The 19,713-nt window shown below is 36.5% G+C and overlaps 1 long non-coding RNA gene across 1 annotated transcript in view; it reads right to left on the reverse strand.

Annotated features, from left to right (window-relative positions):
- Window positions 1–19,713, reverse strand: part of LOC112481388 — a 25,213-nt gene that overhangs the window by 2,333 nt on the left and 3,167 nt on the right. The window lies entirely within an intron of this gene.

The raw sequence follows: 19,713 nt of genomic DNA on the forward strand, positions 1-19,713 counted from the left end.
GGACATTTTTTTAATTTCAAGAGAAACTATAAAAGTTCAGAAAACATTTGATCCAAAATCCTCCCTCTGGAAATTTATCCTAAGGAACTAATTATGATTACATACAAATACTTACTTACCAGGGTGATCATAACATTAGAACAACCTGATATTAATAAGGAATTGAGTAATTAAGTCACTAAATTTATTCCATAAAAAATGTGAAATGATGAAGTAAAAGTATATTTTATAAAATTAATATATGATTAGACAATGATATAAATATATGATTAGACAAGGTCATAAAGCAGAATGTATGACACAATTGCATTTTTGGTAAATATATATGCATAGAAAACAGTGGAGCTCGACAACAAACTCTTGGCAGTGATTATCTTCATGAAGAAGCACTTTTTCCTTTTGTACTGTATATTTTTGTTATATTTTAAAACTTGAATTTAATTGTCTTCCTTATATAATTAAGACAAATGCTTGAAAGCAAATAGAAAAGACTAAAGTGTTATATGGCAAAATATTAATAGTTGAGATGCAGTCTTTGCTTATCAGAATTTTTAAGATTTATAACAATGACTATGTATTACTTTTATAATAAAAAATGCCCCCAAGTAATTTTAATTACATACTTACATAATCTAAGAGCTTTTGGAATCTTCAAATAATTCAACTATTAGAGCTTTTGTATTTCCTTTATTGAGCCCCAAATTATTTTTAAAAACAACTGCAAACCAAAACACTAAGCATTAACACAAACCTAATTTAGTTTAAGAGAGGAAGAATCTACCCAGCTGACAGTCTAGGTTTTGAGAATTCTCCTTATCATTATGTGTGGCTTTGCAACTTCAGAGCAAAAGCCACTTGGATTTTTGTTCTGCTTAGTTATTTCCAGGTTTTTTTGTAATGTTTCATTTTGCATTTAGAAGCAAAAGAAACTTCGCTAACAACTTTGCTCACTATACATTTTCACTCATATTGTTTATTTTCCCACATTGAGTTGCCCTAGTCCTTGACATACCCTATAAGCATCAAGCAATACTTTAATTACACTGGGTCTGCAAATGTTCAGGTACCATTTAGTGCAGGAAATCACATCAAAATATTCCGTTTCAAATTTCACATTCAGTAAAAGAAGATATTTCAGGATTTCCAAACCTATCATCTTGAGGCGCCAAAGGCATGTCTACTGAGAAAAGCAACTGTCCAATATTCTCCAGCCCAAGAATATTGTTTATATAGACAGTTAACACTCCCTCCCTCACTTCCTCTGTGGAAAAAAAATAAAGTGTAGTTTTCTGCAAGAGTTACCTTAAATGTCTGCCTCTGAACTAGAACCTCTGCAGACCTCAGACTCAAATTCTCTTCCAAGAAGTGGCATATGTTCATCAGAAATATTTTACCATGAGACCTGTGTATAGATAAAAGGATATCCCAGGAAGAACTCCTGGATCTACCCTAATACCCACAGCTGGCCAGGGAGGCAATGACTTTACTCCGCAGTCTCCCTGAGAACAAACTAAAACTTGTTCCCCATCAGGTCCTCAACACTTACATACAGAACTGTTAGATAATACTTGTAGGGTAAGTGGATAAAAGCATAAACGGATAAAGGAAAGAAGGAAGGAAGGAAGGAAGGAAGGAAGGAAGGAAGGAAGGAAGGAAGGAAGGAAGGAAGGCAAACAAGAAGGAAGGAGGGAGGGAGGGAGGAAGTTAGTTCAATAGAATTCTTCACAGATGATGTCTTTATACAAAAAAAAAATTGCACAAGATATGCAGTAGAATAAAAGGCCACCAGAACAGATAAATGACTGATGTCAAATTCATTCTTAAGAATTAGTTTTGATAGATAAAAGGATGAAGATAACACAAGGTCTGGGGCAGAAAAGGGAGAGGACCAATCAGAAGCTGGATCTCCAGAAGCACTGAAGGAAAACCTGGCCGACCTCAGACCATGTCCCGCACTGGTCCCTGACATAGATACGCAGATTTCAGAGGATCCTCAAGGATTTGCCCTTTTTCTTACCAAGGTCTTGTTCTCCAAATTGGTACTTAGAATGGGGATAAAGTTGCTCTTCTGTAGAAGCAGAGCAAAAGAAGTTTCTCCAGAGAGAAGCAGAGACCATAGGCGCATAGAGAATCTTGGCAGCATTTGAACACTGGCTGCAGTGGTCCCTGAGTCCAGCGGTACCCACTGGTTAAATAAGCCACAAAGTTCTCACATTTTTGTTCAATTTAATTCAAATTGGGATCCTAATACCCCAAAAGTCAATATTTTGTAAAATACAGACCCAAATTGCAGAAGATGGGTAAAGGGAATAAATCACAATGTCAAAATTATTGGTGCCACAGCACTTTCAGGACAAAGAGTAGTTTCAGAGAAATGCCAGAAAATACGGTGAAAGGACTTGGTCAGCACTTGCACATAACCTAGCCTTTCTACTGCCACTTAACTTGAGATAAAACATTAGAGAGTTGGCAGGAAGCAGGAGTAGGAACTGAGAAGGGAGGTTGCCAAGGCGACTCTTTGCTCATTCATTACTGAAGACATGTCATGGCCGAAGGAGTGTGTGAGTCGGCTAAGGATACAGCAATGAACAGTATAGACAGTGCCTCTCCTCATGGAGTTTCAGTCTAGTGTTGTGTTACTTTCGAGAAAGAGCACTACTGCCCATCTTGAGGCCAAGAGCTTGACACCACAGATATCGCAGGTTCAGCATGGCATGTGGAACCAGGCTATATGCGAGGAAAGAAATTGCTAGTACTGTCACAAAAAGAGAGAGTTTTTCAGAAAGACCAGTGATCAAACCGCCATATAAAGGTGTTGAATCTCCTAACACATCTTAATAAGGAGGAAAGCTATGTCAAAGAAAGGGATCGCAAAGAAAGGAAATTGGGAGGATGTCATGGTGCCAGGAGGCCTGTTCCACAGAGATTCAACAATCAAAGCAGCTGTCCCTACTCTCCCCTCTACCAGGGCTGGGGAAGAGGGATGGTCTATGGACGAGCACACAATGTCCTTCAGGTCCGTCAGAGAAAATGATACATTGAGAATGCACAATTAGAACTTAGAAGTCCGAAAGCAGAATTTTGTAACAATTAGAAGTGTCCTTCCTTTTCCACAGGATAGTTAGAAACACTGCCTCTCACAGCCTTGTTTTACAAGGAAATGAAATCTCACACCCATCCCGTGGCGTCAGCTGTCACCCAGGCGGAGGATGAGATGCAGGGCAACATACTCAGCTTTTGCCAATAAGCACCGGCTCTTGTGCCCATCAGTCAGTCTCAGCACACTGCAAAGTGTCCCCGGAGGGGCTTTCACACCAAATGCCTTTTCTGAAGAAAAGATTCTATACAAATGGTAGAGAAAGTACCTCGGTTTCATTTATGTGTCAGATGCCTTAAGAACATCTGAGCTGTCTGTGTTATTAACAAGCCCCATCTCCTGTCAAGACCGTTGCCAACGACCCAGGCATATCTCTAGCAGCCATCAGAATCTGCAAACTCTAAAGTAAATTAACCCTGACCAAAAGAAGAAAAAATTATATATAAGCAAAGAATAAATTAATGTCATTAAATTAAACTTTGAAGTCAGTGCTATGAGCTTCCATACCAGTCTCGAAGAAGGAACATTAGGAATATGTTCCAGGTGTGTGTGAGTACATGCGCAGGTGGCTGAAAAACAGATTCGAGCTACACTTGCCACACTCCTGAGCAGGCACTTACACCTCTGTCACTGGGACTGTTTTTGGAGACGAAATATTTTTCTCGAATTGAGAACACTCTCAAGGACATTATTTAGTAGGTGCACAATAGCTATCAGTCCAATGGATTATGCTTACAAGAACACAGGAGTCTTGCATCTCAACATTGGCTTAATGAGAGTAAACCGCAGGGAATGGCTGCTAAGCAGTAAAACTTTGTGCAGGAATCATGGAAGGCTTCCCTGACAAAGTGATCTGGAGGATGAAGAGAATGTACTCAAGTTCAAGAGAAGGGCATTAACTTTAAAGGCTAAAAAAATGTTTTATGTGAAGGCTTGTTGCATGTGGCTGGACCAGCACAAGTAAGGAGTCATGAAATGAGGCTGGAGAGCAAGGCAGCTGGCCAAGGCTAAAGGCAAGGGCTGGGAGGTGCACTGCCCACAGGTGACAGGGACTACAAAGTTCTTTGGCAAAGAGTTTGGATACAGAAAGCGAAAGAGAATTGGGGCCAATGATTCAATTAATCAGCTAATTCAACACGACTATATTCTTTCAAAGATTTTGAAAAATAGAAAGAAAATTTTAATTCTTTTAAAACTTGCAACAGATTTAATAAAATAAAAATAGTGATGGCTTCAGCTCTTCCTCTGGAACACGAAGTACTGGAATAAGTGAAACATCATGTGGTGGGCTGAATAATACCCTCCCCACAAGATGTTCACACCCTAATCCCCAGAACCTGTGAATATGTTATCTTACTAGGTGAAAGGGACTTTGCAGTGATAAATTAAGAAATCTGAGACAACGAGATGATCCTAGGTTATTGAGGCGGGCCCCATATAATCACAAGGGTCCTTATAAGAGAGAGGCCAGATGATCCAAATCAGGGAGAGATGAAATGATGGAAGCAGAGGGGAGAGAGAGAGAGAATATGCCTGGTGCTGACTTTGAAGACAGAAGAAGAGACCATGAGTCAAAATATGTGTCCTCTAAGAGCTGGAAAAGGCAAGGAAACCGATTCTCCCCTAGAGCTTCTCAGAGGAACCAGCTCTGCCGACACTTTTTAGTCCAGTTAAATTGATTTCACTCTTCTGAACTCCAAAACTGTCAGATAATGTATTTGGATTGTTTTAAGCACTAAGTCTGTAGTAATTTGTTATAGTATCAGTAAGGCACTAATATACACGATATAAAGAAATTTTGAAGAGAAAAAGATGTTACTTAAATTTATTTACTCGGTAAATTGTTTTTAATGAATAAAAAATAGAAACATACCATCAGGAAGTCAAGGGCTCAATAAATGTACTAGTTATATCAACTTTATTGACTAAATCTCTATTTAGGTAGTTTCAACGAATAACATCACTTTGTTTTAATAATACTACTTTTTTGCTATTGAAATTGTAATTGTGAACAATTTTTTGGTTGACTATAATTTTTCAAGAAAGAACAAGTGGATGTTATTCCTGAGTTTTTGTGTAAGATATTTCTATTGCTGTAGCAAATGAACATTTATTAGCTCGGCCTGTCTTAAAATTTTAGGCCAAACTTTTTGCTCTTAAGCATAGCTTTAAATGTTTTCATGGTAAACAATAAAGAGTAAAATTTAATGAGGTAAAATTTAGTTTGGTCTAATCAAAACGCAGCCTAAGTTTACTAATGATTCGGGGAGAATCTCTCTCTCTCCATGAGATATAGAAGCACAGAGCATCTCGCAATCACAAGGGGAGCCAGCCCTGTGTGGTAGCAGAGACTGTGGAAAGCAGAGCAGAGAGACTAGGTCTTTGGGGATGGTGGAAGTCAAGGAATGAAGGCCACCCTGAAGTCCACTCTACCTCTCAACTTTCAAGTTATCAGTGTATTTTCTTATAGTGAAAGCCACTTTGAGTTAGATTTTTGTTATTCTCAACACAAAGGGCTCTAACTGATCCTGTTGTCTCTGTTTGGCTATTCCATTTTTATGTAACTAACTTCCGTTAGATGGATAGTTGGGTTGCTTGCAACCTTTTGCTACTACAAATAAGATGGCCATGAATATTTTTGTACGTACAACTTTAAGAACGAGTTTGAATATATCCAGAGAAATAATTTCTAGAAATTAATTATATTGCTATCAATGCATAGATGATTTTAAATTTTAGCCGAATTTCCCAGATGCCCCTCCATAGAGTTTGTAGCAATTGTTACACATATTGACAAAACATGAGAATTCTGTTTCTCAAACACTCATTGACTCAGTGTTATCAAAGATTTTGATCATCAAAGATTTTGTTTGTAGGAAAATATTTAATGCTGCTAAAGGTATAATAGGATAGGTACCCTTATATAATTTTGTTTAATTACATACAAGCTTTCCGGAAAGTGATCAGGCAATATGATTCAAGAAATTTAACAAGTTCATTTTTTTTTTACTGATATAATTGACATGTAATACTGTGAATGTTTAAAGTGTACAGTGTGTTGATTTGATATATATTGCAATATAATTACCATTCTAGCCTTAGTCAACACCTCCATCTCATCACATAATTATCATTTCTTTTTTGTGGTGAGAACATTTAAGATCTAGTCTCTTCACTTTGAGGACTCTATCTTGAGGAAAATTTCAGAGATGTGAATAGTGTTTATACAAAAGAAAACACTGAATATTATTTAAAAGAAAATACTGAAAATAAGAAGAAAAATGGTAAAATATGGCTTATCCATAGGATGAATGTTCTCCAGACATTAAATATTATGCTTTTGAAAAACAATAGTGAAATATGCTTCTTATATAAGGTTAAGTTAAACAAGCACTCACTAAAGTAACATACTAATTTTGAAAGTATGCACACTCATACACACACATACATATGTATATGCATTTCTTTGTATTTGGCATATACATATGTATAAATATTATTTGCACTCTATATATGTATATCGGTGTTAAAGGATTTATGTACTAAAATGTTCACTCTGGTTTTCTTTTTCATGGTAGATTTAGCAGTAATTGATTCTTCATTTCTTCTTAATAATCTACATTTCTGAAATTCTATGTAATGAACACGTGTTATTTCATAACCAGAAAAATGTTACCTTCTTTACTATCCCTTGGCTTTAGCTTGACAAGGAGTTTGAATTCATAACTAATTGGAGGAAGGGAAATGAAACATCATGAAACTTTCTGGTTCATGAAACTTTCAACATGAATGAAAACCGAATACTTTCCATAACATTTCTGAAATGCTGATCTCTCTACTTTAGACCGTCAATTTATTAAGTTATAAGACCATGAAAATTTTCATTACCTATTTCAAATACCTCTGCCAATGCTCACTTAGGATTTTTTTTAAAAAATAACTTAGCGACATGAAACTCCAAAGCACAGCACACGTATGAAAGGAAGTTAGCAACCAAAATGCAAAGTGATGTTAAAAATGGTTTGATATTTTGTTCATTCAGTTGTTTTCATTCTTTCATTAATATTTGAATTTTGTACCTTAGTAAAGAGTAAAAGAGATAGTTTTCCTTACATTGGGGAAGTAGACATTCATGATCACACAGATAATTGTAAATTGTAACTTTGAAAACTGTCACTAAAGGAGAGAGACAGCCTAAGTGAGGTCCTTAAAAGTGGACCTGGACCATCGGACTCTGGAGTTGGATGCCTGGGATTGATCATTTCTGCCATATACTAGCTGTGCGACTCTGGGCTAGTTACATAAGCTCTCTGACCTCAGTTTGCTGACGTGGAAAATGGAAAATTTTAAATATCTGTTTCATAGGATTTTATGGATATTGAGTTAATATTTACAGTGTTTATAACAGTGTTTGATGCATAGTAACATCTAGTTAAATTTTTCATAAGTGAATAAATAGAATGAAGCACACGTATTGTGAGCATTTAATGAGGAGGTATACCTGAGGTGGCCGGAGAAGTCTTTCCTGAATGACAAGAGTTATCTATGTAAAGGGCATGGGGTGAGGGAGTTGTATCAGATTAAAGTGGAACACAGAAAAAATCAGGACAGAAATGTAGGGCATTAAATATTTGGGTGTTTATTAAAGTGTTATTTGGGAGGTACGACTTGATCGGGTTTCTGTTTGAGAAAAACAAAAAAAGCAAACTCTGATTAGAGTAAAGACTGGAAGAGAAAAACTGACAGGGGAGGATTTGTTAGGGAACTATTATTATAATAATCTAGGTGAGAGATAAGGTAGCTTGAACAAGGGCAGAGACAGTAGACAAGAAAAAAGAAACAAATTTCAAAAGCTTTGGGAGGAAAAAGAGAATCTTTCTAGTGGTAGACTATATACTGATAATAAGAGAGAAGAAAATGTCAGTTTAATCTCTGGGTTTCTGGACTGACTGAGACAGGGGCCACCGGAGAAAAAGGTGAGACTTGGCAGGTAGAACATGACTTTGGATCTAAATAAGTTGAGAAGAGTGTAAAATGTCATGAGAATTTAAAGATAGAAGAGGTCACCTCCATTTGGGGAGCTCTGACAGATCTTACTGAAAAAGGTAACATTTGAATCAAGTCCTAACAGATGAGTTAGATAGGTAAGAGAAGAAAAATTTTTGGAACTGGATTGATTGATTGATTGATTGATTGATTGATTTCCTTACTTATTTACTTTTATTTATATAAACCATAGAATGTATTTGGAAAATGTTTAACTGGGGCGTACATTTCATGCAGGAAATTATTAAAGAATACAGTGATTAAGACCAGGTAAAGCCAAATCATAGAACCCCTGCGATTCTAGTTGTGTGACCAGAACCTTGTTTCACATGGAGAGTGTGCTGGTAGCTCAGTGCAGGATGGACTGGGCAGGAGTCATGGAAGGAGGCCAGGAAAAGGTATTTCAGCTGAGAATTCTGAAATGTGAATGGAAGAAAATAGAAATATGTATAAGAATTTGCATGCAGCACAAGAACTGGGGGCTGAGTGCACATAGTGGTGGGAATCAAAGATGACAAAGATGACCCCCAAAGAATGTATCATCTCAATAATATTGGTATTAAACAGAATTATTATCAGAAGACTCTGAAAATAGAAGGACGTTTGAGAAGGGGCTGTTGGGTTAGGTGATTACCTAGTCACTCAGTGAATAGTTATGGAGTGCCAACTCAGTACCAGACAGGATATACAGGAGATATAACAAGGAACCAGACAGATAAAATCTCTGTTTTCAAGGGCTTTCAATTCTTATTTGGGGAAATAGACAATAAGCATGTAAATATATATAAGATTTATTTTAAATATAAGATAATTCATTACAATTAGAAGACTGTACCTTCAAGAGAGTATTTCTCCCAGTGGAATGCTAGGTATCAAATCGTAAATGTATATGATTCAGCGAGTTATTAAAAATGGAGCTAGTGGGCATAGACTGCTATTGAAAAGGAAACACATAGAAAGTAGCAGTTTAAAGGGAAGATACAAGTGTGTTAACTGGAAGAAAGGAAAAAAATTAAAAACAGAGTGCTTGGAGATGTGAAATAAAGCGAATAATTAATGGGGCAAGTCTTGCAGAAGGGGTGAGATTTTGAGCATAGAATAAACTATTGGCTTTGAGAAGGAAAATGGATCTTCTTCTCCATTAAAAGAATTAAGAATAAAATGACAGATAAAAGAACAAAGAAAATATAAGGTGGGAAATACCTGAGGGAACAGGAGTCGGGGAATGAGTTGGACTTTTTTTTAAATGATGTTATTCACCTTAAGGAAAATAAAAGGGGCTGTGGGTGGGTTTTCAGATTCGAAGAGAGAGAAAAAAAAAAAAAAAAAAAAACCTTTGGAATGGCAGCTATAAGGATTATGTAGCAATCAGTTTAGCAGGGGTTGCCAAGGGCTCATCCAAGGTTATGAGCCATGAGTTTTTGGAGCATCTAAGCAGCATGACTTTCTCTAGCAATCTGAGAGCAGAGAACATAGAAATTTCAGGTTGTAGAACAAAATTAAATAAAATTAAACAAATAACTGGAAAACATGATAGGTGGTCAAAGGGATTAGGTATATAAAAGTGTTATTGAAATGAATAATGATGTGATCAAATATGGGCAGAAAACCTGGAATCCAGGGGAGAAGTCATGGTCAGTGCCTGATAAAACAAGAAGCCGAGGTAGAATAAGGCAGTTGGAGGGGTGGGAACTAAGATTACGCAGAGGAAGAAACGGCAGAAACTAGGATGCAGAGTTGCAGAAGTTCTTAGAAATGCTATAATCAGGATTTAGGCCTTAAGAAAAAGGTATGGTGTACAGTAAGGGTTTTAAAAAATACTTTTCAAATTTCGATCCATTATTTACGTACAGATCTCTATGTGAAATCCTAAGATGCTAATTAAAGCCTAAATATTTGACATGGTAATTTTACAATTCTTTGAGGAAATATGAAGATGCACTTCATCTTTTGAACGGTCTAGTTTTGCAAGCAATTGTTATTAATACGAAGTTGCAAAAAGGAAACTTCAGATGCCTTTTCTGTGCTGTTGGCAACAATCTCATCTGGGCCAGAAAAGGAGACTGTGATTAGATTATTAACTAGAAAGTTCCTAAATGTGCCTCATGCTATATTTACAATGATTGAGTTAAATTTTATTAACCCCAGAGTTTGGTGATCAACTTGGGGAACAAACAAAAACTAAAGAAATAGAAAAGAACATTTTCTCCTAATGTTCTGCTACTCCATAGAGAAAATGAATTTTTACGAGCTACATTATTTTGACTGGAAGAAACAAAACTCTGATAAAGTGGTTATCATTTTCAAACAGAAAAATAAACACATATTTCCATACCTTAAAGTTCAAAGTGTTCTTTTGAATTTAGTCCAACTGAGTATCAACATCTCTTGAGTATCAATGTTCATGGATGAGCTCTGAATTGCTAATACAATGAGTGACTCTAGGCCAAGGATTCCAAGTCCTAAATACAGAATAAGAAACAAAATATCTTACCTATCCCCACCCCACATACCCTGTAAATGACACACTTCTGAAAGCAACATCAATTGGCGACACATTGTGATGATAATAGAACCAAAACATTTGGTTATACTAATTCCATAAGAGCAATTTTACATCACCTGAACAGGACAGACATTTCTCTGAGGTCACCCGGAATAATCTGCTTATTTTAGATGAATTATAGAATATCGAACTGACTACATTGCTTAGTCTAACTTTGTCACATTTCTATAGATATGACATTTCATTTGTTTTCTTCTACGATGGAAGATTTTTTTTCCTCTTCTAGAATTCAGAAAATAAATTTATCTTCTTAATATGGTTTAGAAGATCTGCAAAATATTTGATGGTCTGCTTTCATTGGCATCAAATGGAAGCAGATGGATCAAGGCCTCCAAATTACACAGCACCAGAAGATATCATTCTACAGAACATAATACTGTGTCCCAGGGGGTGTCATTCACATTATATTTTATATTATGCAACGCGGTGGCCCTGTGGAGAGCAGATGACAAATGAGTTTATCAGGTAAGTGTGCCTTATCAAATGTTTGCTGTGTGGAACAGGTTGTCTATTCATCATGCAACTTGTGCCTGGCACTAGTCTAACCCTATGGGAAGGATAACATAGTTATCTCATTTTACACAAGAGAAAACTGAGTTAAAGAGACATTATGTACCTTGCCCTTGGTCATAAAGCTAATAAGTGGCAGAGCCAACATTTGAAACCAGGTAGTCTGCTGCCAGAATCTGGGCTCGTCTGCTTTTTAAACAGAGATGAAAATCAAAGGAAATTAACAACAAAAAATTAGAGTTTATGAGATCTACAATGAAAGAAATATTTGGTATAGAACTTAATTTATTATCCAGACTGGGTCTTCCAAAAGCAAGTACTGGATATATTATCTAGTAAGTTTTAAAAATGTAAAACAAAATAAATTGACAGTGTCATCTGAGAGAGCAAATTTAATTACATAGCAATTATTCCTTCCCTGTTAATACAACAACATCAAATCTGTACAAAAAATAAAGAAACCAGGAATCTTTCTTTAGAGATTATCAGACGCTACTTTATTTTTCTTTCTTTTGAATAAAATAGTGAAAGAAAAGTATAGGCTTTATTTTGCCATGTGTTTTTTTTCATTTAACATGATAAAGTTAAAGTTAATGAAAGACAAAAGAGAAATATATGAAGATGTAAATTTATAAGGAATAAATCAAATATCCTAAAAGAGACAATTACTGGTACAGTTAATTTTCGATTGGTTTGAATCATGTGCTTCCTGGTGATAATGTATCTGATCTTATTTTTTATATATATATGAAAAAATTAAATTTTCATATTTAATTTTTATCTAATTAAAATTTAACTTATATCTAATTAAAGTAAAATTTTCAGGACTATGAGAGAACTTTTCATAGTATATTACATAGAATTTCTTTAACACAATTTGGTTTTATCAAACAAATTATTTTCCTTGAGTTAAAACAAAACATTACTGATTTAAATATGCCTGACAACCACATAATATAGTTTTTCCCACAAGATGTATCTTCTACTTGACAATGTTCCTACATCATTCTCAGATCCTGACAGATAACATGATTGTGAAGATTTTACAACCAAGCTAGTAAAGTATGTCAGGGTTCACATAAACGAACCTGGCAACTGGTAAAAGGCTTCTCAATAAAATGGAACACTCTTACACCTGAAGCAGCTATTGTTAGAGATAGGGAGACAGAGGCATTTGGATGGAAATTGATTGGCAAAGTCAGAAGTAGTAAACACACTTTAGATTCAACTTCTCTCTGTACCTTAAAAATCAAAGTCACAAATAAGACTAAAAAGAACAAGGATGAAAATTTCCATCCTGACAGCGTTTAAGGAAAAAAATTATTTCCTATTTAGGTTAAAAGTGCCAAAAAGGAGACACATTAAAGAGAACTAAAGTTATTTCTAGAAAATTTTCTTAGATTTTTATGGAGTTTTATGTAGGAAACTTTAATTGAACGAGTATTAAAGCCACCTTCTTGGAGAGCTGAAAAATCACATGATTGCTTCTGAGGAAGAAATCTGAGGCTGCATGCCAATTATTTTGTCATTTCTGAGTGCACAAGATGACTGCACTCAAGAGTGTTGAAAATATTAACATGCAGATTCTCTAGGAGAGAGTGACATCGGTCTCCAGTTGTGAGGAAGAGTACACCCCGAGCCTACTGCTGGGCTCTCAACCATGAATAGCAAGTCTGCGGGTACACCTGAGACAATGCTTCCTATGTAGAAAGTGTCAGCATGTGTATTAGGGCATGTGTAATATTTGATTTTTCCAACACCTCATCGTTTATTGACTCAGCAAATAATGCCTATTGCATAAAATATACATTGAAAGAGAAATTTTAGTTAAGACTAGAGAGTGAATTTGAGAAACAAAAAGGACTGGAGAGTGAATTTGAGAAACAAAAAAGATGGAGAGTATGTGTATGTGCGTGTGTGTGTGTGTGTGTGTGTGTGTGCATGTGCGTGTGCACGCTTATCTTCCTATTCATCTCGCTGGGCCCAGGAGAATGAGAGATGCATGATTTAATAAAGAGATGTAATATCAATAAGAGCTTTTTCTCATCCTTTGTTCTAGCTGGATTTGAAGGTCAGCGTTATTTTACCAACAAATGCTGCCTATGAGAATCCATGGCAGAAAACAAAGATTAGCAGCAAGGCGGAAACAAAATAGGAAATGAAGGAGCTGGCAGCTTTTGCTTCTCACTTGATCCTTCTTCCTTGCCCCTGGCCCTCTTCCCACCTCACAATCTGAGCCTCCCTGCCTGAAAATTGTGGACCAAGAACAGGTGTTACAGTTTTGTTCTATCGTTTTTAAACAACAAATTTTGCTCGGGCATCTCATCTGGGGGGGCGGGGGAAGAGCTTATAAGCTTATAAGGATGCTAGTTGAAGAATTGAAGCTGCTCTGCAACCTATTCTTTCTCTTTTCTTCTCTCTTTACCCCTATTTCTCCACATCATCTCTCTTTGACTCTCTCCACCTATTTACCTTTTATGCCCCCTTATAATTTCAGTTTGCACATGGCTTTGGCTGGTCACAGTCCTGATCTATGACATCTTTTCAACAATTCCTATGTTGCTTTGATTTCAGATTTGAAGATAGAGATGTGGTTGGCTCAATTCGTTCTTTTGTGTCCGGTCATGGTTCATAAATATTTGGTAACTACTACAGCTTGAATTGTGACTCCCCCCCCCAATAAAGATATGCAGATGTCCTAACCCTCCTGATACTTGTGAATGTGACCTTATTTAAAAATAGGGTCTTTGTAGATGTAGTTGCATCAAGGTGACATTACAGGTTAGGCCCTTAATCCATTACGACTGGTGTTCTTATCAGAAGAGAGAAGTCTGGATACAGGCACAGAGGGAATATTGCCATGTGAAGACGGAGACAGAGACTGGAGTTATGCTTTCACACGCCAAGGAATACCTGCAGCTACCAGAACAGGAAAAGTATCCTCCTTTACAAGTTTCCTGCCAGCACCTTAATTTTGGACTTCTCGCCTCCCGAACTGTAAAAGAAGACGTCTATGCTGCCTTAGCCACTCAGATTATGGTACTTTATTGCAGCAATCCTAGAAAATTAATACAGCCACATTAGTCAATTTCTCAGCCCTTATCCAAATGTTTAGAGCATGTCCCATGCCCCCAAAATGATACTTTTGCCCTCTAGCTGAACTTATGAGAAGATTTTTTTCCTTAGAAATTGTAGGAATAGGTAGCCAATGTCCATATTTCTTGTCAAGAACATACCCGGTGACTATTGCTAATAAAAATTTTCTCCAAAGAAGGAAGGAGGTGTACTAGTTTATTTTCTGGTTTTTTTTTTGTTTTGTTTTTGGTTTTTTGTCAGAGGTACATGGTTTATTCTCCAACTTCTGGGAAAGGGGAAATTTTCGAAAGAAAAAAAAATAAATTCTTCTAAAACTGAAATTAATAGTTTTTTAAAAAATGTCTTTTTGTTTTCCTCTACCCTAATTCTCATACTTTTGAAAAGAGAATTTAAAAACAGGAAGATTTTCATACTTAATATTGACCATCACATATCATTTTTTTAATTCTTCTGTTCTCATTAGCATGAGGAAAGGCACTAAAACCTAAGATAAAACCCAAGAAAGAAATAGGCACAATATGCTATTCAACACATCCTACATGTCCCTTTTATTTTTTTTATGGAAATATAATTGCCATATAACATTGTATAAGTTTAAGATGTACAATGTGTTGGTTCAATGTATATTTCAATATGATTATCATCATGGAGTTAGCTAACACTTTCACATACCATTTAGTTGGAATATGAAAGTGGAGAAATCAGGAAAGTGAAGATGTAGGGTAGTGGAGAGAAAAACAGGAGAGACCCTGAAATAGTTCTGTAAAGGGCAAGATAGTAAAGGTTGTTGAGTTGCAGGCTATAGGGTCTCTGTCAAAATTTGTAGCATAAAAAGCAGACATAGACGATATGCAAATAAATAGGCATGACCCCATTACAATAAAATTTAACAAAAATAGAGAAGGGAATTGAATTTGACGTGCAGGCCGTGGTTTGCCAACCCCATGTCGAGGATGATTCAAACACCCTGGGGCTTTCCGATGAGGCTCTTCATTGGTTTGCACTCAGCGTGGAAGTGTAGAGCATCCTATCCATGGAGACACTAACTATAATAACCTCTTCTCTTCCCTGTTCCTCCAGAAAATGGATCTCAGCTACAGTCAATTATAGTGTGTGAGAACACATGTGGTCAATGACAGGAACTTCAAGGCATGGAGACCTTACCCCAAGGAGCTTGGTATCCCTTAAAGGTGTGTTAAGATCTACCTCTGCCTCTAGAGAATCCCTCAGAATTTCAGTGTGCTGGCAGTCACACTTCACCATTTGTTGACAGACTGCTATAGAAATGTCCTTTCTCAGAACAAAAGTAGCATGTTAAGCAGGGGGAATCCATACTGCAAGCATATTTAGATGCGGAAACCTGTGTAGGTCTACAGTCCCACAGCAGCTAATAAAGGCAGTCTGATGTTATCACTGAGCAAATGCTTAATGACAGTAGAGTGTATATGAATGCCTTGTGGTACAAAAGAAAGAAAAAAGCCAGTTACCATTCTACAAAGACAGAACATAATATATATTGTCACTGGCCACAGAGGCACGTAACTCATGATGTCATCCTGGCCAGTTTTCAGAGCTCTTCGCATGGTCCACAAAACTCACAGTGTCCTTACACTCACCGAGACTGCTCAAAATGTTACTACCTGCAACAATTCATATATGAAGTCAGAGACAGATCAGAGATTCCACGTAGTTTCCTGACTTTCCAATGTCCAAATGTCCCCAAGGCCCTGTGCTGTTAGACTGCATCTCAGATCTAAAACACTTCCATTTACAGTGGAGAATTCCATCATGCAAAACAAAAACAAAAAGAAAAAAAGCACATTTCATTCCGTATCCTGCCAACAATGTGCTGAATTTGGCTTACACCAGCTTGTCAGAGCCAAATGTCGAATTTTCAGAAACTTTGTGAGCTAAATGACATCATGCTGTAGCTTAAAATCAGCCATCTTGGGAGCATTTATTTCACAAACACCAGCAAATACTACAAATCAAGATCTTCCTTTTTCCGGGGAACTAGGTGTTCCACATTTACAGAACACCACTGACCCTGTTCCTGCCCTACTGCACCAGCCAGAAAGTCCTTGGTTTTTTTAATCGGATATTCCATTTCTTGAACTATCTAGTCACTTTATCACTAAGTTCTAAATTCTCAATGTCTTTCATTTTGGAATCTACCTCTTTATCATCCTCCCCCTGTCACAGAACAACAAAGAAACAATAGAAATCAGCTGTTACATCTCCCGCCAACAACACATCTGGTCCACACGTCAGAGTATCCGTCACTCATGATATTCCTACAGCAGAAACAGCTATTATCACTAAGATCATTCTACATCCCAATCCACCACCTACAAAACCTCCGAAAGGAGGGAAAATACTTTTTAAAAGTTTAAATTTAAAAGCAGGCATTTGAAAAAAAAATTAGCGATAAAAATTTTAATTCTAGACTGTGTCAAAAGGAGCACATTCCCCATAAGAAATACAGAATAAGACTAATTCCTCAGACAAGCTGCTTCTGCAAAGTTGAGAAGAGCAGCTGTGAATGTTGGCTTCAATCCAGCTTGATAAGTTAGGGATAGTCTGCTGCTGTTCATGGAAAATTATGACAGGGATTGTTTATCCCTTATGGTTTTCACTTGATTTCTCTCTCACAAAAAGGGAAACAAGCCTTGTTCAAAGTGTAAAACTTTCTAGACTGCAATTATAACATAAGAGGATGAATCCTATTTTTTCTTTTTTTGTATAACTGTACTGCTTTTGCTTTCTCCCCCATTTTTTGTGCTTAATGAGACAGAAAGAAATACTGATATGAAAGTGCAGATTTATCAATTGATTGTTCCTAAAATTTACACATAAAATGCTATTTTGACTAAATATCACTCTCATTAGACAGCCATAATGTATAAATTCTACCATTAAAGCATCATTCTTTTTGTTTAAAAAAGTTCTATGTTAAACTATTCATATTTTAATCTGAACCAAATTATCCAAAATTTTAAAAACTTAGACATTCTTTACACTACAATCTTTGTATACTCAGAGTTTATGAGGTCCTGGACTGCTTTAAAGGAATACATATATGGGCCTTAGACTTACTTGATCAAGAGAGTTCATGAAGGATACATGGTTCCTCTAAAGTGTCTCTGAAGATGGTACCAGAACAAGTTTATCTCTATATAGCAAGGTAAGAAGTTAGATAATATGCCCAAGATCACACAGCTAGTAAATGGTAGAGCTAAGAGTTGAGTCAAGATCTAATTTCAAAATTTTAGTATTTACCCTATATTGTATTGCTTAGTGGAGTAGAAATGAGGATTTAATCTCTGGTAATATGCAACAATCCCAGGGATTATGACATGTCTTTGTTCTAAATGACAGCTATGCTAGATTATGAAAATGTCATCTGGTATTCTGCAAAAATCCTTGGCCAAACAAAGCATGATCTAAGAATTTCATTTGCTGTTTCTTGAAGCCCATGTATTAGAAATCGACAGGAGGTGATAATGATGCTTTTCAGTTAATAGTGCTTGCGTTAGTTTCCCATGGCTGCTATAACAGATTATCACAAATTGTGTGCCTTAAAACAACAAAAACTTATTTCCTCACAATTCTGGAAACAGAAGTCCAAAATCAGTGTCAGCAGGACTGTGCTCTATCTGGAAGTTCTGGGAGAGAATCCTTTCCCTGGCACCTCTACCTTCTGGTGGCTGTCGCCATATCTGGTGGCTGTCGCCATATCATTGCCTTGTAGCCATATCTGTCTCTGCTCTGTCTCCACATGGCTTTCTCCTCTGTTTGTCTGTATTATCTCCCTTTGCCTCTCTCTTATAAGGATATTTGTAATGGCTTTTAGAAACCACCCGGATAATTCAGGGTAACCACCGTATCTCAAAACCCTTAACTTAATACATCTACAAAGACTCTTTACCCACATAAGTTACCATTTACAAACTACAGAGATGGGGACTTAATATCTTTGGGTGCTCATTACTCATTATATAACACTGCAGTAGTATATTTGGTGAAATCTATTTTTCATTCACATACAAGAGAACTGCATGTAGTGGTAGTTAGATGACTCTATTTGTGCTTCCTTAGAAAAAAAATGGACAGGAGACTACCCTTTATATTTTTTTCTTTTCCATATTCCTACCATCCTCTCCACTCCCTATTATCCCCCACTCCACCTTCATCTCCTGCAGTTGGGCCAGTTCCCTACTGGAACTGTTTCTGGAGTACAGGTTAGCTGTAGACTGTAAGTAACACTGCCTTAGACGCTGCTATGAATCCTACACTTTGGAGGCACCTGCTCTAGCTTTACTGATGCTGTACCTTTCCTCCACAAGGAAGAGTCCATAGATCAGGAGAAGTGCCCACCTAGGGCTCATGCCCTTACATCTCCCATTCTAGACCACATTCCAGAGACCTGCAATCTTGAAATTCTCTGCCCAAGGATCTCCTAAGGCTTCCTTTCCAAAGATGGAATGCGTGGCCAGTGTAGACACTCCTAGCTCTAAGAGATGACCAAGATGAGGCTATATAAGGTATGGATTCACTTGCTTGAACAGACTGAAACATCTATACACGTGCACTCCAGGTCAGAGCCAGGCATGGAATGTGAAGGTGGGAGGCCTAAAGGCTGAGTTTCCATGCATTCTTTGACCCAATGCCCTGCAAATATCAGAGGTGGACCTGGTCCTAAGGACAAGAATTGAGGCAGAACCAGGTATGACGTGAGCTGCCCTTTGGATTCTTCATGACATGCTTGAAGAACACAGAATACCAGATAGTTGGAAATAGCTCAGTAACTACTCACCGATTTAATTTCTAACAATACTAAAAATATGTAATGCTTGCCTTAAGATATTAATAGCCATAATAATGTTCATACTTTTTGACTCAACAATTTTGCTTGCTAGAATTTAGTCTTTGAAAATATTTCAAAATAGAGAAAAGTCATTACATAGAGATTTTCATCCCCAAATTGTTTTGCTTTTTAAGTAAATAAAAAGTGGAACATCCCAAATGTCCAATAATAGACACATGGCTAAATAAACTGTATATTGAAATCAACATAATGGAGCTTATAAAAATAATATTTACAAATTTCTTTAATAACATGGAAAATTCTTATAATATTGAGTAATAAATAAAAGAAATATGACATAAAATTATAACGAAAAATAATCTCAACTAAATGCAAAATAATTCTAGAAAAAAATGACTTCAAGGAAATAACAAAATGTTAATCTGGGCCCACAGATTAGATTATTTGTATTACACTTTATAATTTAACTAACAAATTGTCTACAGTGACATACATTACTTTTGCAACAAGATTTTTTAAAGCAACATTAAAAATACAACATTGAGACCACATACACATTGTGTTTACTCT

The sequence above is a fragment of the Pteropus alecto genome, unplaced genomic scaffold, assembly GCF_000325575.1.
Source record: "Pteropus alecto unplaced genomic scaffold, ASM32557v1 scaffold72, whole genome shotgun sequence".
NCBI classification, from domain to species: domain Eukaryota; kingdom Metazoa; phylum Chordata; class Mammalia; order Chiroptera; family Pteropodidae; genus Pteropus; species Pteropus alecto.